This window comes from Chlorocebus sabaeus, chromosome 12, assembly GCF_047675955.1.
Source record: "Chlorocebus sabaeus isolate Y175 chromosome 12, mChlSab1.0.hap1, whole genome shotgun sequence".
NCBI lineage: Eukaryota > Metazoa > Chordata > Mammalia > Primates > Cercopithecidae > Chlorocebus > Chlorocebus sabaeus.
In genome coordinates, this window is record NC_132915.1 from 51,428,112 (window position 1) to 51,445,755 (window position 17,644).

Below are 17,644 nucleotides of genomic sequence, written 5' to 3' on the forward strand. Positions count from 1 at the left end.
AAAAAAAAAAAAAAAAAATATATATATATATATATATGTATACACTTAAATTTGCTTCATGTTGATTTATGATTTAAAAAAATACTTAAGTTTCTATTCTTTCTGGAAAGATCATATGAGGGGAGGCACTGAAAACATTTTCCAGTTATTTTATTTCCATATTATATAATGAATAATATTTTCTTTCCCTACTTATTTTTTAATAGCAACTTTATTACATACAAACGTTTATGTTCACTCTGGCATATAACACTGCAATGATTTGCACATAAATGGGTTTTGAAGATAGTAGAAAGACATACTGTTTCCTCAGTAGATTGTTAGAAGATGCCTTGTGTAGACTTCTTTTGTATCTCCTATAGTACTTTGAATGTGGTAGCCAATAAAAACTTCTTGTATGACATGAATGATTGATGAGTTATAGATATGCCTGGGAAAGTTTTTTTGATTTTTAATTTAACTGCTCTTTTAAGTTCAGGGGTAGGTTATTATATAAATAAATGCAGGTTTGTTATATAAATAAACTTGTGTCATGGGAATTTGTTGTACAGATTATTTCATCACCCAGGTATGAAGCCCCATACCCAGTAATTATTTTTCCTGATCCTCTCCCTCCTCACAATCTCCATCCTCTGATAGGCCCCAGTAGGTGTTTTTTCCCTGCTATGTGTCCATGTGTTCTCATCATTCAGCTCCCACTTATAAGTGAGAACATGTGGTATTTTGTTTTTTTTTTTTTCCTGCATTGGTTCACTAAGGATAATGGCCTCCAGCTCCATCCATGTCCCTGGAAATGACATTATCTCATTCTTTTTTATGGCTACATAGTATTTCATGGTGTATCTGTGTCATATTTTATCAAGTCTACCATTGATGGGTATTTAGATTGATTCCTGTCTTTTCTATTGTGAATAGTGCTGCAGTGAACATATGCATGCATGTGTCTTTATAATAGAATGGTTTATATTCATTTTGGTATATACCCAGTAATGGGATAGCTGAGACAAATAGTATTTGAGGAATCACCACATTGTCTTCCTCAATAGTTGAACTAATTTACATTCACACCAACTTTGTATAAGTATCTTTTTTCTCTGCAACCCCACCAGGGTCTGTTGTTTTTTGACTTTTTTATAGCCATTCTGACTGGTGTAAGATGCTATCTTATTGTGATTTTTATTTGAATTTTTCTAATAATCAGTGATGTTGAGTTTTTTTTCCCTATGATTGTTGGCCTCACATATGTCTTTTGAGAAGTGTCTGTTCTTGTCCTTTGCCCACTTTTTAATGAGGTTGTTTATTTTTTCCTTGTAAATTTGTTTAAGTTCCTTATAGATGCTGGATATTAGACCTTTTTCATGTATGTAGTTTGCAAAAGTGTTCTCCCATTCTGTAGGTTGTTTGTTCACTCTGTTGATGGTTTCTTCCCTGTGTAGAATCTATTTAGCTTAATTAGATCCCATATGTTAACTTTTGCTTTTGTTGCAATTGCTTTTAGCATCTTCATATGAAATCTTTCCCCATTCCTATATCCTGTTTGATATCGCCTAGGTTTTATTCTAGGGTTTTGATTATTTTTGGGTTTTGCATTTTATGTCTGCAATCCAACTTGAGTTGATTTTTGTGTATGGTATAAGGAAGGGGTCTAGTTTTAATTTTCTGTATATGGTTAGCCAGTTTTCCCAGCACCATTTATTGAATAGGAAATCCTTTCCCAATTGCTTGTTTTTGCCAGGTTTGTTGAAGATTAGATAGTTGTGGGCTTGCAGTCTTATTTCTTGGTTCTCTATTATGTTCCTTGGTCTATGCATCTGTTCTAGTACCAGTACCATGCTGCTGTTTTGGTTACTGTAGCCCTGCAGTATAGTTGAAGTCATGTAGCATGATGCCTCCAACTTTGCTTTTTCGCTTAGGACTGCCTTGGCTATTCGGGCTCTTTTTTGATTCCATATGAGTTTTAAAATAGTTTTTTTCTAATTATGTGAAGAATGTCAATAAAATGTCAATAGCATTTTAATGGTAATAGCATTGCATCTATAAATTACTTTGGGCAGTATGGCCATTTTCACAATATTGATTCTATTCATGAGCAAGGAATGTTTTCCCATTTGTTTGTGTCATCTTTGATTTCTTTGAGCAGTGTTTTTTACTTCTTCTTGTAGAGATCATTCACTTCTGTGGTTAACTATATTCCTAGATATTTAATTTTTTTGTTGTTGCAATTGTGAATGAGACTGCATTCCTGATCTGGTCCTCAGCATGACTGTTGTTGGTGTATAGGAATGTTTGTGATTTTTGCATTACTAACATTTTTCTATCTCAGAGGACAAATTGATTTTTGTATCCTGAGACTTTGTTGAAGTTGTTTATCAACTTAAGGAGCTTTTGGGATGAGGTTATGGGGTTTTCTAGATATAGGATTATATTATCTGCAAACAGGGGCAGTTTGAATTCCTCTGTTCCTATTTCAATGCCTTTATTTTTTTTACTTTCCCTGATTGCCCTGACTGGGACTTCTAATGCTATATTGAATAGAAGTGGTGAGAGAGGGCATCCTTTTCTTGTGCTGGTTTTCATGAGGGATACTTCCAGCTTTTGCTCACTTAGTGTCATGTCGGTCATGGTTTGTCATAGATGGCTCTTATCATTTTGAGGTATGTTCCTTCAATACCTAGCTTATTGAGAGTTTTAACATGAAGAGGTATTGAATTTTATTGCAAGTCTTTTCTGCATCTGTTGAGAGAATCATGTGGTTTTTGTCTTTAGTTCTGTTTATGTAATGAGACAAATTTATTGATTTGCATGTGTTGAATGAAGCTTGCACGCCAGAGAAAAAGCCTACTTGGTTGTAGTGGATAAGTTTTTTGATGTGCTGCTGAATTAGGTTTGCTAGTATATTGCTGAGGATTTTCACATCAATATTCATCACAGACATTGGCTTGACATTTTCTTTTTTCATTGTGTCTCTGCTAGGTTTTGGTATCAGGAAGTTGCTGGCCTCATTGAATGAGTTAGGGAGGAGACCTTCTTCAAAAGTTTTTTGGAATAGTTTCAGTAGGAATGGTACCAGCTCTTCTTTGTACAACAAGTAGAATTCAGCTGTGTATCTGGCTTTTCCTGAGCTTTTGTTAGTTGGTAGGCTGTTTATTATTACTCAGTTTCTGAGATCATTATTTGTCTGTTCAGGAATTTAATTTCTCCTTGGTTGAGTCTTTGGAGGGTGTATATGTCAATAAATTTATTCATTTCTTCTAGATTTTCTAGTTTATATGCATATACATGTTGATAGTATTCACTGATGATTATTTGTATTTCTGTGGGGTCAATGGTAATATCTCCCTTGTCATTTCTGATTGTGTTTATTTGAACCTTCTCTCTTTTCTTCCATATTAGTCCAGCTAGTGGTCTATTTTATTATTAATTTTTAAAGATTTTTTTGATGTTTTGAATGTATTTTCATGTCTCAGTCTCCTTCAGTTTATCCCTAATTTTGTTTTTATTCTTATCTTCAGCTAGATTTGAGATTCCTTTAGTTGTGATATTAGGTTGTTAACTTGAGGTCTTTCTAACTTTTTGATGTAGGGATGTAGTGCTATAATTTACCACTTACACTCTCTTAGCTATGTCCCTGTTATTCTGGTATGTTTTATCTTTGCTCTCATTACTTAGGAAGAACTTCTTCATTTCTGCCTTAATTTCATTACGTACCCAACAGTCATTCAGGAGCATGTTATTTAATTTTCATGTAATTGTATTATTTTGAGTGAATTTCTTAGTCTTGATTTTTAATTTGATTGTGCTATGGTCTGAGAGACTTTTTAAATGATTTTAGTACTTTTGCGTTTGCTCAGGAGTGTTTTATGTGCAGTTATGTGATTGATTTTAGAGTTTGTGCCATGTAACAATAAGAAAAAGTTACAGTCTATTGTTTTTGGATGGAGAGTACTCCAGATGTCTATCAGGTCTATTTGATCTAGTGCTGAGTTCATGTGCTAAATATTTTTGTTAAATTTTTAGATTAATTTTTTGTCTGGATAATCTATCTAATAATGTCAGTGCAGTGTTAAAGTCTCTTACTATTATTGTGTGGGAGTATATGTCTTTTTGTCAGTGGAGTTCTCTTCATTTCCTGCATTTGAATGTTGGCCTCTCTAGCAAGGTTGGAGAAATTCTTATGTATAATGTCCTGAAATATTCTTTCCATGTTGGTTCCTGATATGGTTTGGTTGTGTCCCCAACCAAATCTCACCTTGAATTGTAATAATCCCCATGTGTCAAGGGTGGGGCCAGATGGAGGAAACTGCATTAGTGGGGGCAGTTTCCCCCCTGCTGTTCTCATGGTAGTGAATAAGTCTCATAAGATCTGATGGTTTTATAAAAGTGAGTTCCACTGTACACCCTCTGTTGCCTGCCACCATTTAAGATATACTTTTGCTTCTCCTTTGCCTTCTGCCATGACTGTGAGGCCTCCCCAGCTATGTGGAACTGTGAGTCTGTTAAACCTCTTTTTCTTTATAAATTACCCTGTCTCAAGTATCCTGTCTTATACAACATGAGAACTGACTAATACAGTGAATTGGTACTGGTAAAGTGGGGTGCTGCTGTAAAGATACCCAAAAATGTGGAAATGACTTTGGAACTGAGAATCAGGCAGAGGTTGGGTTAGTTTGGAGAGCTCAGAAGAGGATAGCAAGAAGTTTGAAGGGAAAGTTTGGATCTTCCTAGAGACTTGTTGAATGGCTTTGACCAAAATCCTGACATTGATATGTGGACAATAAAGTTCAGATTGAGGTGGTCTCACATGGAGATGAAGACCTTGTTGGAAACTGGAATAAAAGTGACTTTTGCTATGTTTTGGCAAAGAGACTGGCATTTTGCCCCTGCCTTAGAGATCTGTGAAACTTTGAACTTGAGAGAAATGATTTAGGGTATCTGGCGGAAGAATTTTCTAAGCAGCAGGGCATTCAAGAGGTGACTTCAGTGCTGTTAAATGCATTTGGTTTTATGTATTTGCATAGATATGATTTGGAATTGAACATGTTTAAAAGGCAAGCAGAGCATGAAAGTTCAGAAAATGTACAGCCTGATGATGCAACAGAAAAGAAAAACCTAGTTTCTGAGGATAAATTCAAGCTGGCTTCAGAAGTTTGCATAAGTAATTAGAAGCCAAATGTTAATCACCAAAACAATGGGGAAAATGTCTCCAGGACATGCCAGAGGTCTTCCAGAAGCCCCTCCCATCACAGACCTGGAGGCCTAAGAGGAAAAAGTGGTCTTGTGGGCTGGGCAGAGGACCTTGCTATGTTGTGCAGTCTCACGACTTGGTGCCCTGCGCCCCAGCAATGGCTAGAGCTCAGGCCATTGATTCAGAGGGTGCATGACCCAAGCCTTGGTGGACTCCATTTGGTATTGGGCCTGTGGGTGCACAGAAGTCAAGAACTGAGATTTGGGAACCTCCACCTAGATTTCAGAGGATGTATGGACCTGGAACATACAGGTTCCCGAGGAAGTATGGAAAGGTCTGGATGAACAGGCAGAAGTTTGCTGCAGGGGTTGGGCCCTCAGGGGGTGGAAGGGAAATGTGGAGCTGGAACCCCTACACAGATTCCCCACTGGGACACTGCCTAGTGGAGCTAGGGAGAATAGGGCCACCTTCCTCCAGACCTCAGAATGGTAGATCCACCAACACTTTACACCATGTACCTGGAAAAGCCACAGACACTCAATGCCAGCCTGTGAAAGCAGCTGGGAGGTGGGGTGGAGCTGCCCAAGAAGCCATGGGAGCTCACCTCTTGCATCTGCAGGACCTGGATATGAGATGTGGAGTAAAAGGGGATCATTTCAGAACTTTAAAATTTGGCTGCCGTGCTGGATTTTGGACTTGCATGAGCCTGTAGTCCCCTCTTTTTGGCTGACTTTTCCCATTTGGAATGGGTGTATTTACCCAATGCTTGTATCCCCATTGTATCTAGGAAGTAACTAACTTGCTTTTGATTTTGCATGATCATAGGTGGAAAGGACTTGCCTTGTCAGATGAGAATTTGGACTGTGTGGACTTTTGAGTTAATGCTGAAATGAGTTAAGACTTCAGGGAACTGTTGGGAAAGCATGATTGGTTTTGAAAGGCGAGAATATGAGATTTGGGAGGGGCCAGGTGTGGAATAATATGGTTTGGCTGTTTCCCCACCTAAATCTCACATTGAAGTTCAATAATCCCCACGTGTCATGCGAGGGACCTGGTAGATATAATTGAATCATGGGAGTGGTTTCCCCCATACTGTTCTCATGACAGTGAATAAGTCTCATGAAATCTGATGATTTTATAAAGGAGAGTTTCCCTGAACACACTCTCTTGTCTGCCACCATGTAAGATTTCCCTTTGCTTTTCCTTTGCTTTCTACCATGATTGTGAATCCTCCCAGTCATGCTGAACTGTGAGTCCGTTAAACCTCTTCCCTTCATAAATTACCCAGTCTCAGATATGTCTTATTTGTAGCATGAGAACAGATTATACAGTTCCCTTCTCCCCATCTCTTTTAGGGACACCCAGGAGTCATAGATTTCTTCTCTTTATGTAATTCCACATCTCTCAGGGATTTTGTTTATTTCTTTTCATTCTTTTTTCTCTATTTCTTTATTACTGTCTTATTTCAGGAAGACAGTCTTTAAGCTCTGAGATTCTTTCCTCCACTTGGCCTAGTCTGCTACTAATACTTGTGATTGCATTGTAAAATTTCTTGCAGTGTATTTTTTAGCTGTATCAGGTTGGTTAGGTTCTTTTCTATACTGACTATCTTGTCTGTAAGCTCCTGTGTTGTTTATGATTTTTTAGCTTCCTTGCATTGGATTTCAACTTACTCTTCTAGCTCAATCATTTCTATCCGTATTCTGAATTATATTTCTGTCATTTCAGCCATCTCAGCCAGTTCAGAACCTTGCTGGAGAGGTGATGTGTGTTTTTGGAGGTAAAAAGGCACTCCAGCTTTGTGAGTTATCAGGGTTCTTGTGCTGATTGTTTCTTATCTTCTGGGCTTATCTTCCTTCAGTCTTTGAGGTTGCTTACCTTTGGATGAGTGTTTATTTTTCTTTTATCGTATTTAATGACCTTGAGGATTTGATTGTGGTATAAGGTGCAGTCAGCTAACTGGTTTCATTTCTGGAAGAGTTTAGAGATTCAGTGCTCAGCTCTCAACTCTTGGACTGAGTTCTCTAACTTTGGAGGACTTGTATTGGGTCCCACTTTGTTCTCTGTCTCCTTTAGATTAGGAATCTGCTATCCTGGGGGCACTGAGGTGCTCCTGGACCACTGTTTACTACACACTGATGGGTGATGTCAGCCAAAATGTTTTGTGGTGTAGTGACAGTGGGATCCTTCTTGTCTGCATGTCAACAGCATTGGTAGTAGCAGCTGCGGCGGAGTGCTAGTGGGTGCTGGGGGGCCTGCTTCCCTGTGGGCATTCATCACAGTGGTGGAGGCAATGCAGCTAGAGGGGGTGTGCTGCCTGTGACTGTGCAGTCGCACTCAAGGTGGTGTTGACTTGGGAGCGAGATGTTGGCAGGCACTGGTCTGGGTGCCTTCTTTGTGCCCCACAAGCAGGAGTGGTCCCTCAGGGCAGGGGTGGATCCACTTTTCTCTGTATAGTGCTGGTATAAGGGCAGGATGCTTGCAGCAGGAGGGCTGGTTTGCTCTGTGCCTATCAATGTTCCATCTGCAATGGCAATCAGCAGGAGGCAGAGGGGCTGACTGCAGTCCTGCATGCTGGTGGGACAACAAAAGCAAAACCTGCCCTGTGCAGCCACATGCCAGCAAAGCAATGTGAGGAGTTGCCAGGGTCCCAGAGGAAGCTGCAGTATTGGAAGGGAATGTGTGGACTGGTGTGTGGCCATAGGCACTGCCCACTGGAGCTCTCCATCTGTCAGGCATGATCCACCATTGCAAAAGTTATGATGTGGGCCCTCAGGGCACCAAAGGCTGCCCTGCAACCATGTGTGGCCAGGCTGTGGCCCCAGGAGAGTCTAGCAGACCAAGGGATGCTCAGGTTGGACTGGTCCCATCTGATGGACATGACTCCCCTACAGAGTTCAGGACTGACAGTTCCCCTATGGCTAAAGTCTCCTATGGGTGCAAATCGAGCCTAGGGGGATGGCCAGGCTTGCCTGGGGCTCCTTTGCCTTTGCTTTAGAGTTGAATGCCCCAACCCACTCAGCAGAGAGGTGTGGTGGTGAATCCCCTCCAAAACTCTCTTTTTTCTCCCTTCCTGGCTTCTTTGCAGTGTGGAAAGAGAGTATTCAAGTATTTTTGTTTCATTACTTGCTTAAATAACACCTTTGTCTCATACTGGAAGTCCACAGTATCTGGTTCTTAGTTCCCATTAAATAAAACCGAGGGGCTGAATAGATGAGGGGTTTTCAAATTGTGATTAAAGTTCTTAGGAATAAAGGGGCACTTTGGGGGCACTGTTGTAAACAAGCAACACAAAATAGAAAACAAAACAGCCCCCTCTTCCCAACAGCCTTGTAAAACCGCGGAAGCAGGCAATCCTCCAATGCTAGTCACACTAGGTCAAGTATAAGTTTAATTAATTAGAGGGTTTTTTCCCACCCTTGGGCCTTGGCCACTCCTTTCTTCGGTGACCTTAGGGTGAGTCACTTGCTGGTCTGTGGGAGTTTGCAGTGCTTCTGCCTGACTCCCAAGAAGAAATCCATGATCCTACCCCATTACAGGAGAGCATGTTAGGACCGTGTACTTTCTTTCTTTTATGATTAAACCATTCTTCAAAATCTACTATTTACTAAGTCTGTTAAGTATTGTTGACAAAGAACCTGTAAGTTTTGTGCCAAAAAGTTAAATCAAATGAAATAGAATGAAAAACAGGCCGGGCGCGGTGGCTCAAGCCTGTAATCCCAGCACTTTGGGAGGCCGAGACGGGCGGATCACGAGGTCAGGAGATCGAGACCATCCTGGCTAACACGGCGAAACCCCGTCTCTACTAAAAAATACAAAAAACTAGCCGGACGAGGTGGCGGGCGCCTGTAGTCCCAGCTACTCGGGAGGCTGAGGCAGGAGAATGGCGTAAACCTGGGAGGCGGAGCTTGCAGTGAGCTGAGATCCGGCCACTGCACTCCAGCCCGGGCGACAGAGCCAGACTCCGTCTCAAAAAAAAAAAAAAAAAAAAAAAAAAGAAAAACAGGAGGCCACTTGGAATGGAAAAATGTTTATACCTGGAATCATTTTATGGTCAACTTTCTTGGATTAAAAAAAAATTCACTTAGTTATTCTCAAAAAGGTAAGCATGAGCATTAATGATAAACCTTGGAATTAACCTATAGCCTAGGGATCTTCCTCAATAACTTCTACCTCATCTAGAAAAAGCCAGCTGAAGCAAAAGAGATGTACTCTTTTCACAAAGACTACTCAGTTTGCAAGTTAAAATCGTTTCCTAATAGTTTCTTCAAAGACATAGATATAATAGTCTGTTGCTAAGCATATTGACATTTTTGGTATTGTAAAACCCAATAAGCCCAAATTAACAGCTTATTCCTGTTTGAATTATAAAGTAGGGCTCTTTAGAGATTTTAACAAGTCATTTGCTAACGTACTCTAGAAATTTAGTTTGATTAAAAAGTTTAAAAGTTTGAGGGTCCTTATATATCATGCAAAATAATTTGGAGAGCACTTAGTAATCTTTAATGATTAACGGTAATATTAATTTTTAAAAACGAATGAAAAAGTTTAAGTTTGAGTAGTTGAGTGAATACCAGCAGCAAGAAAACGAGACTCCTTGTTCTCTTTAGTGGGGACTGATATTAGGGGCTAAAATCTGGGCACCAAGTATGTTCAATGCTACTATGGTATTTCTGCCTCTAGGTCTTTTTGTGGGCTGAGATAGGAAATACATACAGGTATATAGACATATAAACACCTACATATATACTTACTACAGGTATTTTTATATATACATAAATTATATACATATACATGTACATATATATACATGCATATAAATGTATACGTGTGTGTGTATATATCTATCTATTTAGAAATCTTGAGTCCATGCTGATACCACTGATTCTGATCCATCCTCACTAAGTGCTTGCTTTCTCTATTTCATGTTCATTAGCCCCCTTTTCCACAGTAAGAAAACAAGTAGCTCCCAACAACTTCAATACATTTACTAATTTGTTAACTCTTATAATAGATCTAAAATAATTTCAGAATTGCTTTGCCCATACCTCTGAAACCCTTCAGGATTTGTCTGGTGTTCTCTACCCTGTGCATATAACTTGCCCAAAGCTAAGGGTTTATAGTCAAATGCTGTGATCATAAGCTACTCAGAGTTGTGCTTTCATTGCCACACCATCCCTGTAATATGCTACATTTTTCTTTTAAAATAACATTGGGTTCATGTTTGCAGTTTGCTTTCATTTTCTTTCCTTTCTTTTCCTTTTTCAAATTATCTTTGTTCTTTGAGTGTGTAGAATATTAAGATAACTTCATGTCCAACTGTAAAAACAGGAATTCTCAGGGAAGTGTCACACTTTGCATATACGTTCCACACGCTTCCCCTGAAAACTTCATGGTTTTCACTTTTCCTCTTTCTTTTTGTAAAGATATGAATGATTTCTTACTTCCTAATCTTTTTGACACAAAAGGTGACGTGCTATATGCATTCTTCTGCACTGTGCTTTTGGTCGTTTAACAATACATCTTGGAAATTGCTGCACATTGGTTCATAAGTATCTTATTTATTTATTTTTTTTTACAGCTTCATGGAACTTACAGAGCAACAATAAGCTAGCGATTCAGAGAGAGAGAGAGACAGACAGACAGACAGAGAGAGAGAGAGAGGGAGAGAGAGAGAGAGAAAGACAGAGACAGAGATAAAGTTACTGTTGTATGATGTGGGGATTTGGGGGAAGAAGATAGGTAAAAAACATATTTTGGAAGTTTTCTTTGGGTTGTGAGGTGTGAGGTGTAATTCTCTGTACATCCTTATCCCCTAATAAAAATCTCAGAAAAGGCCACTCTTCTGTTTGATTGAATATGTCACTTTGATGAAGCAGTTTGAAAGTGAAACATGAAGGTTGAATTTGAATTACAGGAGAGCATCAATGCTATCATATGGTGAGTCATGTAAAATTTCTGTTTCAAGTGTAGCTAAAGTTAGAGGGTCCTTCCAGGGCTGGCTGTGCTGCAAGAAGAGGGTCAGTGGATGTCCAGATCCCTGTCCTCTGGAAATTGGGATTTCGAGGCTAGTCCTAGACAGGGAGATTTCCCACAGCGGGTAATAGAGACTGAAAAATAAGCTGAGTGAGCAAAGTCATGGAATCTGCATGAAATAAACATTTCATTGACAGTCTGGGATCCACAGGGTTAGATGTAGACATCAGAGCTGGGTTATTGTGCCTAAATCTGAGAACTGAAGATGAAAGGAGGCCCAAACATTTGAAGAATAAACAGGGAGGGACTCAGGATGATCTTCCAGCTAGAACAAGCACTGCTGTTCACAGCTTCTTTTGAAGTTCTGCTCGGGTGTGGTGGGTCAGCTGAGTTTAACAGATCTAAGATACAAACACGTAGAAATCCAAGGCCTGGAATAGAGTGGCACAGAAAAGGTCCAGACAGGGAGTTAAAGTGAGCAAAATATAAGCATGAAGGGAAAATAGTTGAATTTCACTTCTATATTTTGGAAAGAGATCTAGGATGAGATGTAATGAAGGAGCCTTATTAAACAAATCCTAGAATACCCAAACTTAGGTTCTTGAGTAGATATGTCTGAAAATTAAGTTATATTTTAAATATCAGGTAGTAAACATAAGTAATTTACTTCCTTACTAGGCTGAAAATATGCCTCGCTGCCAGTATGAATTCTTAGGTGAGTAATTTAGAATTAACTGAAAGAAAGTAGACATATTCAAGTAATTGTTTTTCTTTTTTGGTAAGACAGGATGTAAGAGCTTATAGTGTGATCAATTGCAAAACACCTTTCCCACTTCTTCTTTCTCTGTTCACTGCTTTCCTCTTTCATTATTGAATTTGTGACAGACATCTATAATAAAACCTGAAGGCCGAGAGAAAAATACACTTAGTTAAATTTGTTAAACGGGCTGTATTTAAGGGTTTTCTTAGAATTAAAAAATAAAAGGGAAATTAAAATTGATGTAAATTTTTAGATAGTCATAACATTTTTTCTGAGCTAAAAAAATTTTAAATAAATAATTGCATCTACTTATGGGGTACAGTGCAGTGCTTTGATATATGTATTCATCCCTGAGTTTGTTCTGTAGTATTCTTTTTGGCTGTCAGATGAAGCCTAGGATGCCTTCAAATAGTGATTTTTAAATGGATATAATAAAATACACAAAATTACTAAAGAAGCCAATTAAATTGAAATATAGCTACCAAAAAATTTTTTAAAATTGTAATACGGTAATATATATACTCTTTAGGTTTAACAGAATAAATAACAGGGAAATAACTTTAGATCTATTATAATGAGTAATATGATACTGGTGAATATAAACAATATTATTTTGTGACAATTGTTATATGCTATAAAAATATCTTAAATTTACATTGGTGAAAAAATCAAAGTTATTGTTATCACTTCTATGGTTTGTTTCTTATGCTCATAATTAAATGAAATGATAGATTCCAGTTAGCAAAAATAAATACTTAAATTTTTCCTAGTTCACAGATTCCCTGAATTGCAGGGATTTTGAACCCCATTTAGGAACCTCTGCTCTAAGAAATTATTATATGTTATGGTATCTTAATATATAAATATGAAACAAAGATACAAGTATACAAAAATAAATACATCCTCTTGTGATGGTCACCCACCACCTTAGTGATTTCCAATTTCAATGATTTCATTTTCAGGAATTTTATTTTAAAAAGCTGTCTGATAATTTTTATACCTAATTTCTTGTCATATACTTTTATACCTATATATTTTGTTAAAATACGTATCACGTTTGTTAATTTGAGTATTTATTTAAATGTATTATTTCTACTGACTTTTTTCCATAGTGGCTGATTTCATTGCATATTTTATTAATTTTGTGTTACACATTTTATAAATTTATTACATTTTACCATGTGCCTTGCATGGTCAAATGTAATAAGATAATTCCCACTTTACCTGTGGGAATTCTTTGAGGCCTGAGTTTATATGCTTTTTCTCTAGAAAGGATTTATATTTACTTCTTTCAGGTGCCTGGAGACACTACCAACCCAGGAACCATTTAAACCAAATTTTCAGCTTTATTTTTCTTTTTAAGATCCACATAGGTATTGTGACCAGAAGGTCCTAAATCTGTGTGTGAGTGCAGGATTATAGTTAGTAATTTTCTGGGTAGATTTCTTTTTTTTTGGCCCAGATCTAAGGATGAATCAAGAAAGTATCTTTATGTCTCCTTGAAGGTGTGGCCTTTTAGAAATGCCAGATTTAGGTGTCTTTTCCCACCTTACTGACTTCCTGGGTCCCATAGTGGGTCAGCAGATGCTCACCAACCAAATGCAGCCCCAAGTATTTGCTTAACTCTGTAGAAATGTATGTTTTTCATTGTTTTTGGCCTCTGAGAATTTCCCTGACTTTCCTGCCTACTCAGGCTTGCATTAGTTTATGCAAAAAATTACTTTATACAGCTTTTTAAAAATTTGGTTATATTCTCTACTGGGAGGAATTCTTTGGATAGGCAGAACACCATTTGTAAGATTTGGTTCTGATTGACATTCTATCCTGTTTAATTTTGTTTAATCTTTACAATAATCCTGTGAGGTCTCTCTCATGTCCCCTTTAGTTATAAATGTGGAAAAGAGAGTCAGCAAGAGCAACTAAACTACTCAACATTATAGCAAATTGGTGGCAACGGTGGGATTTAAAACAATTTCTGCTAGGTCACTACCAGAAGAACTCATGTTGTTTCCCTTTTGCTCCCCTGGTTTTCGTTCTGTGCCTTAACACAGCGTTTTATCATGTACATTATACCAGAATGTTAGGTCTTTTCTAGCAGAGAGTTTTGTCTGTTTTGCCCTCTCACATACAACCAGCATCTAGAGCAGAGCTGACTCACAAGAGGTCAGTAAGTATTCATTCGATCGACAAATCAGTGAATTTTTACGCTACCACATAATCTTCATAATGATAATTTTTGAGGCTATGTAACAAGCCATTTGAGTTGATTAATTAAGAATCTCTTTTTTGAAGATCATTGTGTTTTTACCTTAGTCTAAGAAAAAAAATCTATATGTACTAAGATGTCATGGTAAGAGCTATCTTGTAAGGGCAAACAATACTCAGGAACTGGTCAATTATTTTTCTTTCTTGTTGTGTCTCTGTCCCACATTGCTTAAATCCTTTTCAGTGTTGTTTTGTTTTGTTTTTAAATCAAATCAAATCACATCATGAAGTTCCTGCATTTCAACTTGTCACATTGGTCTGATGGGTTCCCCGCTCCTAGTTTCGAGAGCTTCGGAGGTGGCTCCCTTTCATCTTCTGTACTATTCTTTGTAGAGATTAGTCACAACAACAACGTGATCTCAGGCATTTCTTCTCCTGTGCAGCTGACCATGAAGCAAAGTAAAAGGGCAAACTATTTATAAGTCAAGCGGTTACAGGTGCAGAGAATAGATAAGTATTTAGCTTTGTCCAGGTTGGGAGACCATTCTTACTGAATTTCCTTGTTTGGACTATTATAGCATAGGCTCACATTTACAGGCAGGTCTCGAGCTTTTTAAAAAGCACGTCCCAGTGGCTGAACGTAACCCCACCTAAACTGCCTTGAGAAATCTCTCAGTCAATGTCTCTATTATCAGTTGACATTTTTCCAGTCAAAAACTCTTAAGTAATGTGCCTACTTAATGCTTCCTCCAATGCTATGCGAGGAAGAGGTAAAATTCACAGGGGACAGCAAAGAAATTAGTAATACACAGAATACTTGCTATGACTGATATATATGCAGCCATGGGAGCATCCACTGGAGAACTGCTCCCTTTGGTGTGGGCAGGGATGGCTCCACAGAGAGGAGTCAGGAAAGTATATCAATGTTCCTGCGAAGGTGTGGCTTCTTGGAAATCCTAGCTTTAGGGGGTCTTTTACCTTCTCTTACCTTCTCCAGTTATTCACAAATAGCCTTACCAAGTTCATTATTCCTCAACATTTTTCTCTTTTTTCATCCTTTTCCTCCCAGCTTGGATTTGTATCTATTAATTACTAATAGAGGTGATGATTTATTGTTTACAATTAAGATGTAATTTATTTCTCCAGGAAGAGAGAGGAAAAGCTATGGTTCTAACTCCTCCTCACCCCTGATAATCACTTGTGTTAATTAAGTCCTTTAATATGCATGCACCTAGCAAACACTTTTCCCAGTTTGTCCCTGAAATGCTCTTGTTTCTATTTCCTGTATTCAAGGAGCAACAATTCTTTGATGCTCACCTACCTTTGTTTATTTGCTTTTTAAAATTTATGACCTTACTGACCGGGTGCGGTGGCTCACGCCTATAATCCCAGCACTTTGGGAGGCTGAGGCGGTTGGATCACGAGGTCAGGAGATCGAGACCATCCTGGTTAACACGGTGAAACCCTGTCTCTACTAAAAATACAAAAAAATTAGCCGGGCATGGTGGCTGGCGCCTGTAGTCCCAGCTACTCCAGAGGCTGAGACAGGAGAATGGCATGAACCCAGGAGGTGGAGCTTGCAGTGATCTGAGATAGCACCACTGCACTCCAGCCTGGGCGACAGAGCGAGACTCTATCTCAAAAAAAAAAAAAAAAAAAATTTTGTGCTTGCTTATTTGTACTCTTGCTCGACATGGTCTCTCTTGCCTCTCAAATTGTAGGAATATTGAATATATCATTCTTACCAAATTAGCTGTTTGATCCCACTACAAATCTAGTATTTTTATCTTGAACAACTTTTTTCTTTTAACAATGTGTGTGAAATTTTTCCCAATTAATTCTTTGGAGTTCAAGGGTTAGATGTTATTTATCATGCTTCATGGGTTTGTTTTTAGATTTAAGATGTTAATGTACACAAAAAAATACAAAAAATGCTTAGGTTCATAAAATAAATATTAATTTCCCAGAGTTTGTGTCTTTTTGCCCTTTCCTTTTCAAATTTCCTTTATTATATATTCATTCATTCTTTATTTCTGTAACAAAAAGTTCCAAAATATCTTTGTTCTTAGCACTTTGCAGGCACAGGGTGTACACAAACTAATAAGATGTGGACTCTTCCACAGAAGATGGGAGGACATGCTGTTTGAATACATCAATAAATAAGAAATAGTTTCATGCTATTTTTGTTCAATATGTATTTAATGATTGGTTTTACTCTTTCTTTGATGTCTGTGAAGCTTCTATTACTTTGTGAGAATTTTGTTTACTGAATCAAATTTTCTGCCTGGAGGCCTTAAGCTGCTGTGACAGACATGTTGAAATTTTTATAATGCGTGAGTAGAGTATCAGTGTTGAGGCTCAATGCAGGGCATTTGAGAACACTGGTTTTTCTGTAAGAAAACAACTTCCTATCACTCTGACCCTAGGCAACAGATTTACAGATGCACTTAGGAAATCTAGTGATCTTTACTATCTGTTATCTCTAAATATGACTGAATTGCATTGAATAAATATTTACTGAGAGTCTACTAAGAAGAGCCTCCAAGATTCTGCATTAGATTTGTACAGAGGTGGCTGTAATATGCTAGGAGAGCCATCAGAGGAGACAGAAACAAACTCATGGTGGTAAGAGGATGCAGGAGTCTGTGGTGGCTGTGGTCTTAGGAATATTTCAGGATATCAAGGAAGTAAGCTGATGAATGATTTCTGAAAGGGCTTTGAATACTTGGCTGGCAATGGCAAGTTACATATGACCAACCTAATTATCCCTTTGCTCCTCATCCAATAATGAGTCAGTGTCTGTCTGGTGAGGTTCTGACACACCCAAAGTGCTCTGCCAGCAGATATATGAAACCCCGAAGAATAGTCTTCATATGATCTTTGGTTGTGATATGATTAGGAGGGAGTAGTCTGAATTGTGGGGCTCCTGAAGTCTTCAAGCAGGGTTCTGGTCAGCAAGTTCTCTCCTGGAAGGTGGGAGGGGTCCTGAGGGGTCATGATCTATTCAAGCCCCCATCCAACCCCCACATCATGAAACATTCTCATTTATGTCTTCTGGTGCTTCATGTTACATATGAAGTACAAAGACCGTTGGATACTTTCGCTTTCATTTTGGAAATCCTATCTACTGAGGTTAGGAAATATGGTTTCTAGGGTTTGTTGACCATTTAGTTACAATTTGGGATTGCAACTGACTTGCAGGATTTCAGACAATGCAAAGGCAAAGTGTAGTCTATTCCTAGAAGAAAAACCATGGGTTGGAGAGACTTTTTTTATCTATGCCACTTTTTAACCTTTTTTTCGAGGTACTGGCAGTTATAGCCACATAACTCTCTTAGGCCATTGACGGCTGGGTCTAGATCTGTGACTTTCAAATTAGTTCCTAATAGTGTTGGAATAGGGTTATAGTGGTGTCAATTGTAAATTGGTTCCTAAAATTTTATTTATGTCCCATCTACTCCTTTAACAAATATGCCTTAAGCACCTACTATGTGAGGGACTCTGTGTTAATTCTTGTC

At 38.2% G+C, this 17,644-nt stretch overlaps 1 long non-coding RNA gene across 7 annotated transcripts in view; it reads left to right on the forward strand.

The window, feature by feature from the left end:
- LOC140712945 (uncharacterized) overlaps window positions 1-17,644 on the forward strand; it is a 239,437-nt gene that overhangs the window by 201,626 nt on the left and 20,167 nt on the right. The gene's annotated exons all lie outside the window — the stretch shown is intronic.